The 18,552-nt window shown below is 49.5% G+C and overlaps 1 protein-coding gene across 8 annotated transcripts in view; it reads left to right on the top strand.

Moving 5' to 3' along the window:
- Nucleotides 1-18,552, top strand: part of Tiam1 (TIAM Rac1 associated GEF 1) — a 340,091-nt gene that overhangs the window by 148,412 nt on the left and 173,127 nt on the right. For 2 of the 8 annotated variants that reach the window (XM_040750530.1, XM_040750523.1), the window contains exon 1: nt 17,614-17,819. The exons of 3 other annotated variants lie outside the window; for them this stretch is intronic. The gene's annotated coding sequence lies outside the window, so the exon portion shown is untranslated. Of the gene's footprint in view, nt 1-8,059; nt 8,180-17,605; nt 17,820-18,552 lie in introns of those variants that run through there. 3 more of the 8 variants (XM_040750528.1, XM_040750529.1, XM_040750525.1) reach the window with 3 other exon arrangements.

Raw genomic sequence — 18,552 nt, forward strand, 5'->3', positions numbered from 1 at the left:
TGTCCTCACGCCTGTGAGATGTAAGGTTGTAGTGGTATTCATAGTTGTGACGCCGGCTGGGTTCTCTCAGGGCTGTGTGTGAGAAGATGACCTTTCGGAGGAAGACAGTTCTTTGGAGAATCAGCCTTTTAGGAGAGGGGAGAGGAAGCATGCTTGAACAGACACCATGCTGCTTTACAGGACTGCCTGTCAGCAGCTAGAGCCCCTATCAGAGTTCTTCTATCCCTCTACCCACAGAGAGGATGGCTACTCTCCATAGTCCTCACACGAGACAGCGAGGCCTTCTCTACAGAGGATCTGGGGGGCCGGTCTGTGTATATCCCATAGTGAGAGAAACTGAGCACAGATCGAAAAGGAGAGCCTCTGTCTTCTTGAGGCTTCAAGTTCTGGATCTGTCCAACATGGGGAATAGACGGAATCGGCGCAAGCAGCCAGCACCATGGAAGGGTCATGATGTCCCGGCCAGTGCAGAAGGGACACCACTGTAGACTAATATGGTGGGCCAAGTGTGATGAAGGAAGCATTGGATTTGCCGATTTGTAGACCGTTCATTCTCTTGGGAAGGACACGGAGTAGATGGGAGCCCAGTTGTCCTGGGGTCATGAGAAAGGAGAGAATAGGACTTGGCAGGTGAGGAGTAACCTCAGACAAGACATCAAGAGGAAGCTGATTTGAATGTTTATAACTTGGCCGTGTTGAGGAGAGGAGGGAGATGGCTGGAGGATTCATTGAGTGCGGCTGGGATGGGGAGGAGTCTCAGGTGGAGGAACTGGCTTATAGATGCGATGGTTATCTGTGTCTACAGGAAGTTGGAGTGTGTGGATGCAGACAGAGCCTTGCCAGGGGCTATGTAGGCTTTCACGTTAGTGGAAGAAACTTCATGTTTCTTTAGGAAGTAGGATAAAAGGTCATTGGTGGAGAGAAGGAATGAGAAGACACTACTGGAGATTTGGGAAGAAAGAATGTACAGGCTTCATGAGTGTGTAGGTCAATAGATTGGAAATTTCTAGGTGATTGCTAATGACGTTTAAAGATACATTTGACATTAATGGTTTAATGATGACGGTTTTAAAGAGAAACCATGACTGTGGTTCTCTCTCTCTCTCTCTCTCTCTCTCTCTCTCTCTCTCTCTCTCTCTCTCTCTCTCTCTCTCTCTCTCTCTCTCTCTCTCTCTCTCTCCCTCTCTCTCCCTCTCTCTCCCTCTCTCTCCCTCTCTCTCCCTCTCTCTCCCTCTCTCTCCCTCTCTCTCCCTCTCTCTCCCTCTCTCTCCCTCTCTCTCTCCCTCTCTCTCTCTCTCTCTCTCCCTCTCTCTCCCTCTCTCTCCCTCTCTCTCCCTCCCTCTCCCTCTCTCTCTCTCCCTCTCTCTCCCTCTCTCTCCCTCTCTCTCCCTCTCTCTCCCTCTCTCTCTCTCTCCCTCCCTCCCTCCCTCCCTCCCTCCCTCCCTCCCTCCCTCCCTCCCTCCCTCTCTCTCTCTCTCTCTCTCTCTCTCTCTCTCTCTCTCTCTCTCTCTCTTCTCATTTTGGAGGTTGTCCTGGAACTTGCTCTGTAGACCAGGCTGGCCTCGAACTCACAGGGATCCACTTGCCTCTGCCTCCCGAGTGCTGGGATAAAAGACGTGCACCACCAACACCTGGCGGTTATATGTCTTTTGTTTGGCTCCAGATAACTGTCTGGATTCAGGAGTGAATGAAGTAGTTTGTTAGATTTAACCAGCGTTGGTGTTTATACCAAAAGGGTCTGGGTGAGAGGGATGAGCAGATTGAAGGAGGGAATTTTAAGGATAGAACACAAATTTAGTTTCTGTTTTCTTTCTTTAAATGTATATATTGTATTATTTTATGTGTAAGTGCACTGTGTCTGTGTGCCTAGTGCTCTTAACTGCTGAGCCAACTCTCCAGTCCAAACTCAGTTTCTTAAGGACTTACTAAGTTTAATTGTGTGTGTGTGTGTGTGTGTGTGTGTGTGTGTGTGTGTGTGTGTGTGTGTGTGTGTGGTATGTGCAGTGAGTACGGGTGCCCACTGAGGTCAGAAGAGGGAAGTGGGTCTTCAGGAGCTATAGTCACAGGCAATTGTGAGCCATCTGCCATGCTTGGCATCGGGAAAGAGTATTCCCGACGCCCCACAGAAATAACTCAGCAAGGCCACTTTTCAAAAATGTGTGCGGCGCACAGACCTGGGCAAGCAAGCGTACAATGTTGGAGCTCACTTAGTTTTTGTCCTACGGGAGGGTGGTGACTGTGCGTCACCCTATTGGAGGGAGCCTGACCTCACAGTCTGATGTGATTGGCTAGCCCACAGTGGGTCAAAGTGGGTACAGTGTGATACAGAGTTACATGTTGGGAAATTAACTCCAGGGGTGCGGTGATCTTCTGAGGGCTTGGTGACACCAGGAAGTTTCAGGAGTGTCACCATTTTGGCTTATGGTATGTGGTTGCTTTAACCAAGATGCCGAGGAAGTCACGTGGCCTTCATCTTGATGAAGTCACCAACCAAGCTGGAGTCCAAGCCACAGTTAGTATCTTCCATCAGGACACAAAGTCCCTGTGTTTCACAGATTAAACATGGACAGTGACCCCCTTTTTCTTTAAACAGCAGCAGCAGCAGCAACAGAATGACCGGGGTGAAAGAGAGTGGTCTTGGTACCATTATGTCCCACTGTGGAGTGGGCTGAGATCAGACAGACTTCTGACAACCCCCCATCAGCTGGAAACCTTAGGTTAGGAACCAGCTGGCTAGAAAATTGTTGATTCATGGCTGCGCGTTGGTGGTGTACGCCTTTAATCCCAGCTCTCAGACTAGGCAGAGTCAGGTGGATCTCTGTGAGTTTGAGGTCAGCCTGGTCTATACAGAGTGAGTTAGGATAGGCTCCAAAGCAATACAGAGAAATCCTGTCTCGTAAAACCAAAAACAACAACAAAACACCCCCAAACAAAAACAAAAAAAGAAAGAAAAAGAAAATTGTTGATTCTAATTTAACACCTTGGCAGCTTTGTGTGGCGCTTCACCCAATCACAAAAGCAGCTGCCTGGGGCCGTGTGGTCCAAAGCCCTGTCAGACCTGACTATGCCAGGCAGCTGTCTCCACTGTGTACCCACATCCAGAGAACTTTCAGGTTCTCTGCAGGAACTCTGTGCCCAGGGAGAGGACACTGGATTAAACTTAGCATTGCATAGTTCCCACCATGTGGCCATCAGCCAGCCACTAAAACCTGAGAAAGAAGGGACAAAAAGAGCCTCAGTTTCCCTCTTCTTCCAGGGAGGCAGAGCGCCAAGCAGGCTTCTTACAGCCCCACCGTGGGGTGGGTAAAGGGACTCAAGCATTGCTTTTTCAGAGATGCTTTGCTGTGTCCCTGTGAGTGTGACCACCTATGTTCCTGGAATTTGGGTGTCACTGCATGTTCACCATAAGATACAGGGGAAGTCAGGTCACCTCTTGGGTTTCCTAGTCAGATTAACATGAGTATTTAAGAAAGGATGGCATGGAAGCTTAAGGAAACAGTTATTAGTGTTTAAAAGAATCCCCCTCCTCCAGGAAAGGCAGGTTCTAGATTTCAACAGCTATCCTGAAGACAGGAATGGAGTAGAGAAGGAAAAAGAGGTATGCCATTGAGGTGGCTCGGAGGTCAGATACACGGCTCAGGAGCAGCCGCAAGTCAGGGAGGGGAGTTTAGTTCCTGACCCCAGAGCTCATCGGAGGGTCATCACGGACCCATCTGCCTCTGGTCCAGAGGAGCCTGCATGAGGGGAAATAAAGTCTAAGGTTTTTTCCTGTGGTCAGAGGAAAGGGAAGGCGTTGAAGATCTTTCTTACATTGGTCGATTTCTTTTTTCTCTCTTTGTGGACTAAAGAGGCATGAGTCTTTTCTCCTGGTAGATAGCACAGTCAGTGTCTTCCTGAGCAACGGTTCTTTCTGCTAACATGTGCAAGTAAGAGTTAGTAGACAAGGCTTAATGATTGGCTTGGGGGTCCATATGAGATAGCAATTCTTTATTACCTGTGGGTTTTTTGTTTGTTTGTTTGTTTGTTTGTTTGTTTGTTATCTCATTGTCCTTCCACTGGTTAAGTATGAGTCCCCAGGGGGAATTTTATTCTTACTTTCATTTTTTCCTAGAGTTCTTTTTTATTTTGGTCATTTCCCATCACTGCTTTCAGATATGATAGACCACCCACTGCCACCCCCAATTTCTAGGATAGAAGTTTCTTTTACTCCAAGTCAATTGTTTTGCTTACCTATGAGTAATTCCCTTGCAGGGTGGTGTTCAAGTCTGGCACTTCTTGGCAATAAGAGCAGGTTGGTACAAACCCCTGACTGGGTCAAAGGGTCTGCCAGTGAGGTGTATGAGGTTGCATCAACACCCACAGAACTGTGGATCGGGGCTCCCAATTCACTCTGTGCCTAGAGCATAGCTCAGTCATTCTCATGCAGTCTTCTGGATGTCCCAACCATGAAGGAAGTACGTCATTACTCCTTGTAGCCTTTCTTACCTTGTTCTACCCATGGAATTGCGTACTCACCGTGATACCTGCCTGCCTGAGTCATTCTCTAAGTTGCCAAGAAATTTTCTGTTCTTCAGTCATTATTAATCTGGAGTGTTGATCACCCTAGACTCTGGGTACCATTCCAACAAAGCTGCAGGATGTGTCTCCCTCAATGGAGGGGATCCCCACACTCCACTAGACGGATTTGCATCCCGGACAAACACCCAGTGTATTGGAAAAGAAATTATTGGTGTCATACAAAGCGATACAAAACAACAGCTTGACAGAGGCAACTTGATTTTGCAAAACTATGCACAGTGACCCAAACTGGGGAGCCAAGCATGGCAGCGCAGGAAGTTGGCTTAATTTTTATATAAACACGAGGTGGAGTGACTGTCTCACCCCACGCCATTGTAGGAATTCAACTTCGCAGTCTGATGAGATTGGCTAATTCCTAATCAGTCCAAAGGGGAAAGATGTAATAGTCTTATGTCCTAGGAAAGTCTGGGATTCAGGAGGTTAGGCAAATAGACAAGTACCACAAGTATTTGACAAGGTCGGGAAGGTTTTATAGAGTACTAGCTCTTAGCACACCAGCTATCTTTGATAGACAAGTTTGTGTCGCCAGGCATTGGTGGCACCCGCCTTTAACCCCAGCACTCAGGAGGCAGAGGCAGGTGGATCTCTGTGAGTTTGAGACCAGCCTGGTCTACACGAGCTAGTTCCGGGACACCCTCCAAAGCCACAAGTCTGTGTCTCATACTGGGAACCAAACTAAGGTCTTCTGCAAGAGGAATATATTTTTAACTGCTGAACAATCTGTCTCTTCAGCTCATAAAATCAGTTTCTGAAGGAAGAATATGAGGAGGCATTAAGGACATGAACTCTAAAGTGAATATTGTTTGGGTTGGGGGTCTAGTCTGTTCAAAGTTCCATAAGATGGGTGGGTAGGTAGCTTATAAATAACAGAAGTTTTGTTTCTTTCACCTCGGGAATCTGAGGGAATCCAAGGTCGAGGTGCAGCAGAGCCCATGTCTGTTGAAGACTTACTTCCTCTTAAGCGTGTGTGCCTCTGCTTGGTAGAGAGGACAAATGAGAGATGGCGTCATAATGCACCAATCGAGAGTGTGTGGGCTCTGCTGTCACAAAGTATTCCGCTGCTCCATCTCCAAATACCTTCATTGGGTGGGGGGAGGGGTTTAAGCTTTCAAGATGTGGGTTTCCCAGGTCCATGGATGTCAGGACTCTTAAGATATGGGATGTGTCCTGGGAAGATGAAGTCGCATAGCTGAAGCTTGGGTGCATGGCTTCCAATGACGGTGTCTGGGAGGTACCAGTGACTTTCCCCACTCTATTTCCAAGCAGTGCTCTTCAAAGAGTTAGCATGCCGTCTCTTAAATTCTCCGAGAATGTTCTGATGTATGTTGGGGACCCCGCGTATTTAGGTGTTGCTCACGTAACTCGCGTTTCTTGCCCTTGTCCCTGTTCCCACCTTGCTGCTTCTGGTTCAGACAGAAGTTGCCCCTGTGGTTACAGGAGAGACTTCAGGCTTGCGTGTTTTGGATTGTGCTTCTGATGTGGTGTGGCTGTCGGGCGGTAGTGACTCAGGCATTTACCGAGGTCCGTCATGTAGCAAGCACGTCTCAAGGCATCAGAGACAAGAGTGTGAGCAGGAGTGTCAAGAGTAGCTGTCTTTGTAGGGCTTGCATTCTTGTGTGTGTGTGGGGGGGGGCAGGGTCAGTGAACAATTACAGCCAAGGTATAAAGTGTTTATGGTGTGTTAGTAGAATTGTCTTTGAGCAAAGATCTGCAGTTCAATGTCAGGCTTATGCATAGTATAGGCAAGAACAAGTTTCCATGGGAGGTTGATTTACTTGGTGGTGTGTCCTAATGAAAACAGAGCCACGGATTCATGCTGAAAGCCAAGGAGGTTGGCTTTGGTTATTGCAACAGCCTGGGTCAGTAGTGTATGCTAGCATGTGTCTACCAGACTAGAAATGGGCAGTGTGTGAACAGCTACCTGGGATTGTGGGGGGGGGGGGGCTAGGGAGGCTGCTGAGCTGACTCGTTTTTTTGCCAGTGAAAAGTTACACATGTAAGGATTGCATCTGTTCATGAATGGGGTTGAATCCAGCTGTGCCCAGAAAGGGAACAAAAGTCCCCAGGTGCCCGACTTTGAAAGAGGTGAGAAGTGTGAATCAGGAGCTGAAGCCTGAGCAGGTGTGTGACAGCTGAGAACGGAATTCAAATATTGACATCCCCTGCACTGGGGTCCTTAGTGAGGACTCTCCTTTAGTGACCAGGCACTGGGGATGGAGGCTGAGCTTCAGTGGTGCAGATGATGTGGTAAAATGGTTGTCAGCCTTCTTTCTGGAAGGGTCTACCCACAGCAGTTGGCAATGGGTGAGTCCTAGGACCTTCACCAGGAATGGTGTGGCTCACTGACATTGTTTCACTAGGAAACTCAGGACAGTGTGAGGGGATTGAATGGAGATGGAGATTCTGCTTCTTTGGTATAAGAAACACAGTATCAGCACTTGAGGCAGGTGTTGCAAATAGGTCAGGGTAAAGTATCCACCTAAAGATTCATTGTCACAGCGCAGTTGTGAACCAGGTCCCTGCAGCCTTGCTTTGGTAAATGGGCCCGGGGAACACCTTCATACACTTTCTGTCTGTCATACTCTTTGCTGATTGTCCCATTGGGTCTGCTCAGGTTGTATGTCTTCCCCAATCACCTCTGTCAGATGTGGCGGTGATTAGTTCCATGGAGCTTGTGACAAACGCTGGCGTATCAGGCTTCTTCCACCTGGAGGGGTGCGGGTGAGGAAGCAGACGCTTTGGGGGGTCACACTAAGTGCTCTGGCTGTGAGCTTAGAGTCTGAGGATAATGGAACAAAAGGTGATGATGATAGAGACAGACACGTGGGCTATGAGGATGCCAGGGTCCGTGATGGCAGAATGGTTGGTTTCCCACATGCGGTGGTGGGGATGGGGAGATCTGGATCTGGCTTCATGAAGGGTAGGTTAGAATCTTAGACCCAACCCCTCCTTTTGGGTGGGTTTGGACAGTTCACTGAGCCTTAGTGTGTTTTGATCTCTGTCTGTAAAATGGGTCTGGTTACCAGTAGTCCATTCTGAATTGACTGAGGTTCAGGTACAGAGATGGGTGAACAGTGTTTCTTATAGTAACTTTCAGATAGAAAGGGGTCAAGAGATGAGTCATCATCATAGAAGCTGTCCTCATGTCAACTCAGAGGGCAGTAGTGACCCCATTTCACAGGTGGGGGGCTGACTGGGATCCTACCCTGTCACTTACGCTGCCTCTTCTGTGTCGTTGTTAAGAGGGACCTGAGTGTGGTCTCGACATGTCTCACGCAGTGTTCAACCCACTCTGGTTTCTTGATCTTTTTTGAAACTTGGGTTCACATGGGTTGTTGGACACAGGGGCCACATGAGTCATGCTCTGTTGAGCGGTGACTGTGACACCTGGCATACTGCCAAAGGGCGCGCCTCTTTGCCTCTTCATAACTTTGAAAGATTTAATTTGATAGTTGGCACAGTCTCACTCCATCTCTTGCAGTGAGAGACAGCCAGTCTTCAGGGTGTGATGTGAAGACGAAGGTGACGTGACAGGGGAAACAGGCAGGAAGAAGGCTACAGTCTGCAGAGGCGCTTCAAAACCCACATGCGCGTGAGCCAAGTAACGTCTTTTTTTAAATTTTTTAATAAAATTATGAAAATCTTAAATCTGTCCATCGTAGTTACCGAAGTTCCAACCGATTGCTTGAAATATATAATTCAGTGCCACGAGGTACATGTTTAATGTTGCTTGTCTCGGTTACTGCTCTGTTGCCATGGAGAGACGTCATAAAGCGATGGCATGACTGAGGCTTCTATAAGAGAAAGTATTCCATTGGGGGCTAACCTACAGTTTCAGAGGGTAGTCCAGGTCCGCCATGGTGGGGAGCATGGTAACGAGCCAGCAGCCTGGAGCTGAGAGCTTACAACCTTATTTGAAAGTTGGAGGCAGAGAACAAGGGGTTGGACCTGGTGTGAGCTTTTTGAAACTCCAAAGCCCACTCGTTCCTCAGTGCCGCACCCCCACCAAGGCCACACCTTCTAACCCTTCGCTGCACAGCGCTACCAAATGGGGACGAAGCATCCTTAAACAGATGAGCCCTAGGGAGCCGTTCTCATTTGACCACCGTGCTGCTCTGTGTCCAAAACTTTCCCGTGTCCCTGGGATGGCGGGAGGCTTGTCCTTCTGCATCGTATGTATTTCCTGTAAGATAATTCAGCTCCCTTCATGTTGCGGTTCTTGTGAGAACGTCATTCCTTTTAAGGAGGAATAGTCCTCTATCCAATGCACATGCTGCGTTTGGTTTATCTGCTTACCTGGGTGCCTGGGCTGTTCCCACCTTTTGGCTGCCATGACTACTCGTGAGCAGGTGTAAGTGCTCAGCGGTGGTTCGGAGGCACAGTTTTAGTTTCTTACGATTCTGGTAGTAGGGCCTAGGGAAAGCTGTGCTGCTCATGCCTCTGTCTAGTGACCCCAGCAGGCTTGGCCATCTTGCTGAGTCTGCCGCGGTAGTTGTCACGGGGAGGATGCTGGTGGTGGCGAGTCAGATCGCCTTCAGTCACCCTGGTTGACTGCTTCTGTCCCTACCCCAGCACCTCGTCTCTTGCTTGCCTGTCTATGGTTGGCCCAAGACGTCTCTCGTGTGCCTGTTCCTTAGGATTTGCTTGTGAGTTCCTATGGAGTTGCTGAATGAATATTGCTTTTCTTACCTGTACTGTGTTGGGGCCCCGCTTCCCTGTCTGGTTGCTGCTTTTAACGGTCACGTAGCGGCGGTCACGTAGCGGCCAGGCATTGCAAGCGGTGACCGGGTGCTGGAGCAAGCTGCAGATGCTCTTCCGAAGGGCTGGGTGAAGCTGCCTTTGCCCCCTCCCTGGGAGTCTAAGGGAGTTGCACGCTCCGTTTGCCCTTGTGATGAACGTGCAAGAGGTCCCGTTTCCCCTCTCACACCGGGACCTGGCATGTGTCATCCTGCTTCGAGTCATGTGTATTTGGGGTTGCAAGCTTGGGGTCTTTCCTGGTTGAAAATAACTTATTTCAGAGGAAATGGTGCCAAGGCCTTCTGCCATGCTAAGAGCTAGTATTTACATTCAGATTGTGACTAGAGCATTTCTCAGTCATTATTCACAAGAAGCCGCCTACATTTAATCAGTTAGCCGAGACCTCTGCGAGGGGTCAGGTGTCACATAAGCAGACCCCAGGGTGTGGTCCTTTTCATCCCTGCCTTTCCCAGTGCCCAGTACCTCCTTTCTCATCCCACGTCACCCAGCCCCATCTCCATTCTTTCCTACCCTGCAGTATGTTTTAGTTCAGAAGATATGAAATGCTGTTTTCCCCCTGTATTTTGCTATAAAGCAAATTAAAAACTGTTCTAGTGTATGATAACCAAAAAACCAAATGCATTCAAATTGTTCAGCCTTACTTAGTATTAGTCCAGGGGCCTCAGTAGCTCTCCTTAATTCTCTCTTCATTGTTGCCTCACGGTAGGAGCTCTGTGGGGGACTTAACCAAGTCTGCCTGCAGCCTGTCTGTCTTGTAAGGGAGCGCCCCTCATCCAGCCCATATCTGGAGCCTAAACTGCACCTGCTCATGGCCAAAGCCACGGCGTTTAAGTGAACACACTGCAGACACTGGAGTTGTTTGAGATACTGTCTTGGCTCATTTCATGGCTGAAAATGATTCAGGCACATTAACGCTCCTTACCATTTAGTGAAGTCCTGGACACGTGCCCTACAGCCCCATCCGCCCACGCCTCCTCTGCCCGGTGCCATCCCTTCCCCCATTTCACTGATGGGGAAGTGGTGTGGTCTGCTCTTTATCTGGTGGTTGGTGCAGGCTGCACTGAGCGGGTGGCTGCCTTTCATGTCCTCGCCCTCTTCCAGGGTGTCCTCCCAGTGGGACTTCTCCCAGACAGCGTTGCCAAGAGTGTAGAGGCTTTTTCTTTGGGGTCACCAGCTCACAAATAATGACACAGATTTGCTAATAATTATGAAAGATTGGCTTTAGCTTAGGCTTGTCCCATTAGCTCTTTTAATTAAGATTTACTCATATCTTTTTTAATCTTTACCCTGTATTTCTCATCCTGTTTCCTCAACATCTGGCTGGAGACTCTGCCTTCCTTCTTCCCAGAGTCCTCTCTGTCCCCAGAAGTCCCACCTAACTCCTTCCTGCCTAGCTGTTGGCCATTCGGCTCTTTGTTAAACCAATCACAGTGACACATCTTCACACAGTGTAAAGGAATGTTCCGAGACTCTGGAGTCCGTGCTGAGGACGGGAAACTCCTCCACCCCCTGGAGAGGAGCCTGAACCCTTATCACCTTCCCCCAGTTATGCTGTGTTATCTTACTTTAGTGGCAATGACAACCATTACTGCTTATTGCTGCCAAGCAGAGGGGTGTCTGAAAGATCCCACGCCCGGGAAAGTCCAGATGCTCTGCCCCCACAAACCTCTTGTGGAGGGTGCGGGGCACCCGTGGAATTCCGAGGACCGCACAGGCCCACCGCTTGCACCTGGGAATTCCGTGGAACCCGCAGGCCCACCGCTTGCACCTGGGAATTCCGTGGAACCCGCAGGCCCACCGCTTGCACGTGGGAATTCCGTGGAACCCGCAGGCCCACCGCTTGCACGTGGGAATTCCGTGGAACCCGCAGGCCCACCGCTTGCACCTGGGAATTCCGTGGAACCCGCAGGCCCACCGCTTGCACCTGGGAATTCCGTGGAACCCGCAGGCCCACCGCTTGCACGTGGGAATTCCGTGGAACCCGCAGGCCCACCGCTTGCACGTGGGAATTCCGTGGAACCCGCAGGCCCACCGCTTGCACGTGGGAATTCCGTGGAACCCGCAGGCCCACCGCTTGCACGTGGGAATTCCGTGGAACCCGCAGGCCCACCGCTTGCACGTGGGAATTCCGTGGAACCCGCAGGCCCACCGCTTGCACCTGGGAATTCCGTGGAACCCGCAGGCCCACCGCTTGCACGTGGGAATTCCGTGGAACCCGCAGGCCCACCGCTTGCACGTGGGAATTCCGTGGAACCCGCAGGCCCACCGCTTGCACGTGGGAATTCCGTGGAACCCGCAGGCCCACCGCTTGCACGTGGGCGGGGCAGCACCCACCCCACGTGGTTTACTATGGCTGGTGCTAAGGGCTCCTGCCTGTTTGTCCCCCTCGTCGTGGCCTCTTCTGCCAGCATTTACTGTCCCCCCCCATCACCCTTCATGCTATGGACCTAGCTTCAGTTACTAGTGTGCAGGCCACTGGGGAGTTTGAAACTTTTCATCTTGGTGTGGTAAAAGTTTTCTTCTGTGAGGAGATCCAAATTGAGGCAGTGACAGGAAATGACGTTTTCAAATCATAGAGAAAAAATGTAATTGGAAGACAGAATTGGGGACGTGGGAAAGAGTAAACTGGACAGCATGATTTGATCATTGAGAAGACTGAAGCCCCGGGTTTTAAGAAATTGCCCGCACTGTCCCAGCAGGACACTCTGGAGGTGACATTAAAGGCCATTCGTGTTATCTTGGCCTCTTTTTCTCTGATGTAATATTTTGTGAGTAAAGCCCTACATCTTTATCAAGTGTTTGTAGATAGAGAAAATACTGTAAGGAGTTTCTAAGTTGGTTTGTACAGGGCTTAATGTGAGGTTGTGAATTATTTGCCTGCCAATCAGATTTAACAGGCGCCTATGCTGTGAGACATTACCTGGGAGGGCAAAGGAAGCTTGGCTGTCTCTCAGAGAGGAGGAAGGCCTCTTCTGGGCCATGCTTAGGGCTCTGAGGCGTTTGCTGTTCCCATGCAGATTCTCAGATGATGGAGTGGGAGGCATGAATTCGTATTTAGCCCTCAACCAGTTTCAGATATAAATGATTTGTTTTGACAGTTAGTCTATAACTAACCCTGGGACATCTTTCCACGGGACTGGCTCACTTTCTATGGTGGCTCTACAGGATTGACAAGATGTGTATTTAGAGTTGCAAGCATTCTGGGAAATGGGCTGTATTTATGTTCAGATCATTTGGCTGCGTTGGAGTGAGTGCCTCTGGCTTTGTACTTGGAGCCCCCTTCAGCTCTCTGCTTGAGCTGGTCAAGGTGGAAGTGAATGTCCCTATAGGTGCCAGCGTCTTGGCTGTAGACTTACCTCCATTAATCGGTACATTTCGGGTGAAGCTTGCTAGATTCCTGAATAAGGTGGTTCTGAAGACCCTTAAATGGAAATCCAGAGGACTTGACCTACAAATGAAATTGTGTCACTGAAACAGCAAGCTAAAGACAGAGATGAGTAATTTTCGGCAAGAATAAGCGTGAATAAACCTTAACATGGTTTTCCTTTCCTTTGGGGGCATGGGGAGGGGTGGGGGACAGAGGCTTGCTGTCTAGCCCATGCTGGCTGGGAGTTGCAGTCCTCCAGCCTTTGACTCTAAACTGCTGGAATTACAAGCATGCCTCGCCACAGCCAGTTAGGTGTTCCCGTTGGAATTCGAGTGTAATTGGCAGGGTTTGGAATAGAGAGATTTGGCTGTTTCTGGATGTTTCTCCATGTACTTAATATTGTTTTCCCACCATGTTTATTTTGCTGGTTCTTGTATCAATATCCAGTGATAATGCAGAGACCTTTTAAGGGTGCTACTGCCTTTGATGTTTCAAAAAAATTTTTTACAAGGGTGTTTCCACTTTTATCAATGTGAGATTATTTCTGAAACATGGATCATTCCCATGGTGATTCTGATCTTGAGAAACTGTGTGTGTAGGAGGGGACAAGTCAGTGCTCCCTCTACTGGGCGTATTTCTTTGGTTCAGAATTACTGTGTACTTATGCACAAGTCCATGGCTTCCGGTCAGGTTTATAACTACATTTATATTTGCTTTTCCTAAATACAGAAGACCTTTTAAGAGAGAGAAAAACCCAATGAGTTTCAAACTTCAGGTTAAGATGCTGGCAAGTTGAACGGGGCGGGTCTGATGTGCTCCAGCCGGCTTCTCCCTGGGCAGCACCCCCTTCCCCCTAGGAGCACATGTGTTGGTGGGAAGCGATATTGTTCTGAGGTCCACTCTACCTGCAGGCTTCTCTGTCCAGATGTTTAGTGGGTTTTCCTGTGTGTTAGGTGCTAATTATATCCTCACACATGGCCCAGATCGGACTTCAAGGAGTCTCGTGGAGGTCTCCAGAAGGAGCCCGAGGGAACTCCACTTTCAGGCAGGCCTGAGAAGTAGGGAATGAGATGGGGACTGACTCACTTCAGTCCAGCATAAGTTCATCTGGTGCCTGCCCTAAGTGTGGCTTCAGGGGCATTCAGAATGAGCAAGACATCTTCTGGGAAGTCCTGCGTGAAACAACAGACAGACATCATCCTCAGAACTTTTTCTCTTGTTCCAGGGAGACATTAAATCATCTCAGAAAGAACTGAAGGTCTCTGTGGGATCCAAAGAGCAAACGACACACTTCTTAGGTTAGTGTATTAGTTGCTACCCGTTGCTGTGAAACAAACACGGTGACCAAAAGCAGCTTACAGGAGAAATAATTTATTTGGTTTATGGTTCCAGAGTGTTAGATTCTATGATGGTGGGTGAGGCGTGACAGCAGGCAGCAGGCCGATCACATCTTTATCCACACATAGAAATAAAGCGAACAGGAAATAAAGCAGAGCCTGGCTACGGACTTCAAAGCCCACCCCCGGGTGACATTTCCTCCAACACACTGCGTCTCCCAAAGGTTCCATAACTTCCCTGTAATTCTTCATTTTCTGTGGCTGTGATAGAATTGCATGACCAAAGCAACACACGTTGGTGGCACACACCTTTAATCCCAGCACTCGGGAGGCAGAGGCAGGCGGATCTCTGTGAGTTCGAGACCAGCCTGGTCTACAGAGCAAGTTCCAGGCCAGCCTCCAAAACAATGCAGAGAAACCCTGTCTCCAAAAAAACAAAACAAAACCAGAAGGAAGGGTTTATGGCTTACGATTCTTGAGAGGAAAGAGTCCATCACCGGGGAGGGTGGTGGCAGGGAGAAGCGTGGGATGAGGAAGCCCAGGGATCAAGTCTTAGCCAAAAGCAAGAAGCAGAGAGTGAGCTACAAGCGGGTGAGGCCCTGAGGTCTCAGAGCCCCCCCACTCTCGCTCCGGTGACACGCTTCTCCAGCCATGCCGTATCCCCTCCCCAGACGCTGCCACCTACCGGGAACCAAGTAGTGGAATACGGGAGCTGTCTAGGAGAGTTCAAACTACAACAGATAGTGGAGGGTGGTTACTGGAGGCGGGAGGGGGAGACGGAGGAGGAGAGGGACAGCCTCGCCAGAGGGTGCATGCAAAGCTACAGTTACTTCAGGAATCTGGGGCAGAAGAAGGCGGTCAAGTGATGCATTGTGCCCTTCAAAACAGCTGGGCAGATCAGTGCCATGCCCAAGGCAGTGGATCTGCTGATCACCTGACTAGGGCACCGCGCCGCGTACACAGTCACGGACGCAGCACCGTGTGCCTGACAAATCCATACAACCGTCTGTCAACTAGGAATAAAAGGAGGCTGGAAGAGACTTCTTAGAGAAGGAACCCTTCTGCCCTCCACATGGACTGTGGAGCTCATGTTCTTTTACGAACAAGTGCTTTTGCTGTGTTCTTCTAACAAATTGTAGCGAGATGGAACACCCTTGCTATTCTGGCGCAGGCTGGCGCTTGTCAACACTGTCTTTGTGTCTCTCGTGTGTGTGTCCCAGTGTTACTGGTGCCTCCCCTCGGCTGGGCTGGCTCCCGCTCTAAGGCCGGCGCCCTGAGTTTAGTCGTCTTCTTCTCACCCCTTTATTAGTTTTCACCCAGGTTCAGTTGCTCATCCGCTTTGTGAGGGCGTGGAGACTCCATCCCTGACCGAGCGCCTTCCTTGCTCACCTGCTTAGTCTGGGACAGTGTTATTCCTGGAGACTGTGATGTTGATGATACCACCAGATGAGTGACACGTTAGCCAACAGGAGATGGTGACACTCCTGCCTTCATGAGGCTTTCTTCGGAACAACAGCACTGGGAGCTCCCAGGGCTGCTGGCTGGTTCTTTGTTATGGGGCCGTCCTGTGTGTTGTAGGCTGTTTGGCAGCAGCCTGCCCGCATTTCTTCCCAGTAGAATCTCTCCCCAAGTTGTGAAAATGGAAAGTGTCTACATGTACTTGCAAATATTCCTTGGGGTAAAGTCATCTCTAGCTTAGGGCTCATGTAAACACGCTGCTTTACTCCTGCAGAGCTATGCACGGGCCCATTAGTGTTTGTTTTCTTCCTCGGAGTCCCAGCTCATGCCAGTCTCTGCCGATTACCTAGATGGTAAAGATTAGCCCAGGCACTTCTTTCCCGTGTTTATATATGTGGGCATGTTATTTGTCAAGTTTAAAATTATCGTGGTTTCCTCCACACTAACTCTGATCACTATTTTCTTGGAAGTTACATTGTATGTGTGTGTGTGTGTGTGTGTGTGTGTGTGTGTGTGTGTGAGAACACGCACATTTTCATCTGCGTGTTAGTGTGTGGAGGCCAGAAGCTGGCCTTGAATGTCTCTTCAGTCATTCTCTACTTTATATTTTGAGGAAGGGTTTCTCACTCAACTTGGGACTCACAGTCAGCTCTGCTGATTGGCCAGCATTTCCAGTAGGTCCTCCTAGACTTGCCTCCACAATGCTAGGGTTATAGGTACATGCCAGTGTGTGTACCTGGAGTTTTGGACTTTTTTTCCTCTGGGTGTGAGATATCTCATTCAATTCCTTATGTCCTTATGTTCCTTACCAACAGAACCAATTAATTCCTTCGCTAGCTGATTCCCCAACCCTAGAGTTACCTTTCTTCCTTCCTTCCTTCCTTCCTTCCTTCCTTCCTTCCTTCCTCCCTCCCTCCCTCCCTCCCTCCCTCCCTCCCTCCCTCCCTCCCTCCCTCCCTCCCTCTCTCTCTCTCTCTCTCTTTCTTTCTTTCTTTCTTTCTTTCTTTCTTTCTTTCTTTCTTTCTTTCTTTCTTTCTTTCTTTCTGAGTATTGCTTCCAGCCGCTCGTTCTGGTTGGTGTTTGAGTCATTGTGATTCCTTTAATGATTGTTATATTTCTATTTTGTGGTCTGTATCTTTGAGGAAAGCCCCTCACAGCCAATAACCTTATGAAATAATAACGCTTCACTCATCTATCAATTTCATCCACGACTGCTTCAGCCATTTGAGATCCAGTGTCATGTTTGCTAGCCTGTAATTGCTTCCTTCTTTCTAACCAGTCACCTGAGGCTTCTTCTTCTTCTTCTTCTTCTTCTTCTTCTTCTTCTTCTTCTTCTTCTTCTTCTTCTTCTTCTTCTTCTTCTTCTTCTTCTCCTCCTCCTCCTCCTCCTCCTCCTCCTCCTCCTCCTCCTCCTCCTCCTCCTCCCTCCCCCTCCTCCTCCTCCTCCTCCTCCTCCTCCTTCTCCTCCTCCTCCTCCTTCTCCTTCTTCTTCTCCACTGGTCATTAGAAGTTTTACTTAATGAAACCAATGTCTGTGAACCAAGGTAGGACCAGAATGATACTCTTTGGGGTGCTTTGTGGGGAAGCATACGGTAGTGTTGCTTCTGCCACAGTTTTTAGAAACTGCTATAAATATTATTCATGGGAATCAAACATATGGCTCTTTTCTGTTTCGAGGGTGAGTGAGAGGACTTTCTGGAGAATTTTCTGGATAGTTTGCACTATGTTAGCAGTTGCCATTCATTGGTTTTAAAGATAGCTGGCTAAAGGTTTCTCTTTTCCCTCCCTTTTCTGTTTTTTGTGTTTATTAAACAAATGTTTAGGGAGCTTACACCTTGTGCAGAGTGCCACTTTCATTTGTAAAACAGTTAAGACCCTGTCTAAAGTTCTCCCAGGATGTGGCTAGCAGAGTGCTGGGCTGAACGACAGCCAGTCACAGTCCTCAGCTAGGCTGCCGCCAAAGGCAAGAATTAGGGAAGGGAGGGGGAGGGGGAGGAGGAGGAGGAGGAAGAGGAGGAGGAGGAGGTGTTGGAGGAGGAGGGGGGAAGGAGGGAGGGAGGAGCCCAAGGCCCTCTCCAACACACCCAAATGACCAGATTCATCATAGCACGAAACTTCACAAGTTACACCCACTCCCTCGCCGGCAGCTGGGAAGGCTGCAGCTTCCTGATTTCAGTTACTGGAAGTTTGAGAGATGGAAAGGCAGCCGGGAGCGTGCGCCGAGCCGAGCCGCCGGTGAGCTTCGGAAATTTCGATCCATTTTCCACGCGTGAATCTTCTGGGCGCCGCTGGCACTGGAAGTGAGGCTGTGGTGAGGATGGGTAAGACCCCGGAACCCTTAACTGTGGCCTAGGACTGGGAGCTTCGATGATCCGAGCGCTGAGCCCCACGGCGCTGTGCTGCTCCGCTGAGCTGCGGGAAGCAGGCTGCCGTGCAGGTCTCATCCCCGGGAAAAGGGGTTCTGGCTCGGAAACTTCTCTCTTGATTTAGCGAGGATCAAAGTATGGGAAGCGGGACGGAGACAGCGGGGACTATCTTGACACCCACCGAAGAGCCCTCCTGCCTGGGACCCAGCCCTGCTGCGCGCCTCCGGCAATTACTAGGCTGTATATGGGTTGGGGGTGGGGGAATGGAGGGAATCCCTCGGAGAGGTTTGGGATTCTAGGCTGGACTGGTTTTCGGATATTCTGAAGCCGTGGCTCCGGACCAGCACCTGGATGGGAATTCTAGAACGGCTACTTTCCCCACTAGTTTTGCGTTTAGGTTAGTTGAGGCAAAAGCCCGATTGCCACGGGGGAACTAACTCTGTTTAGTTGGAACTTCTTTTTTTAATGTGAGTTTTTCTGCCGCAGCTGGTTGATCTTCCGATCCATTGCCTGAGCGAATTTTGGGTGGGGCGAAGAGAGGAAGTTTGGCGGAGGGTGGCACCGGGGTTGGGGGTCTTTATAAGTGACAGTACCCTGGCAGAGCATCAGTTGACTCCCCAGTGTCCTGGTTTTGTTTTTAGCAGGCTTTCCGGGGTGTGTGGTCAGAAGGAAGTTTTGAGGCTGACAT

This window comes from Mesocricetus auratus, unplaced genomic scaffold (assembly GCF_017639785.1).
Source record: "Mesocricetus auratus isolate SY011 unplaced genomic scaffold, BCM_Maur_2.0 Super-Scaffold_100008, whole genome shotgun sequence".
In the NCBI taxonomy this organism is placed as follows: domain Eukaryota; kingdom Metazoa; phylum Chordata; class Mammalia; order Rodentia; family Cricetidae; genus Mesocricetus; species Mesocricetus auratus.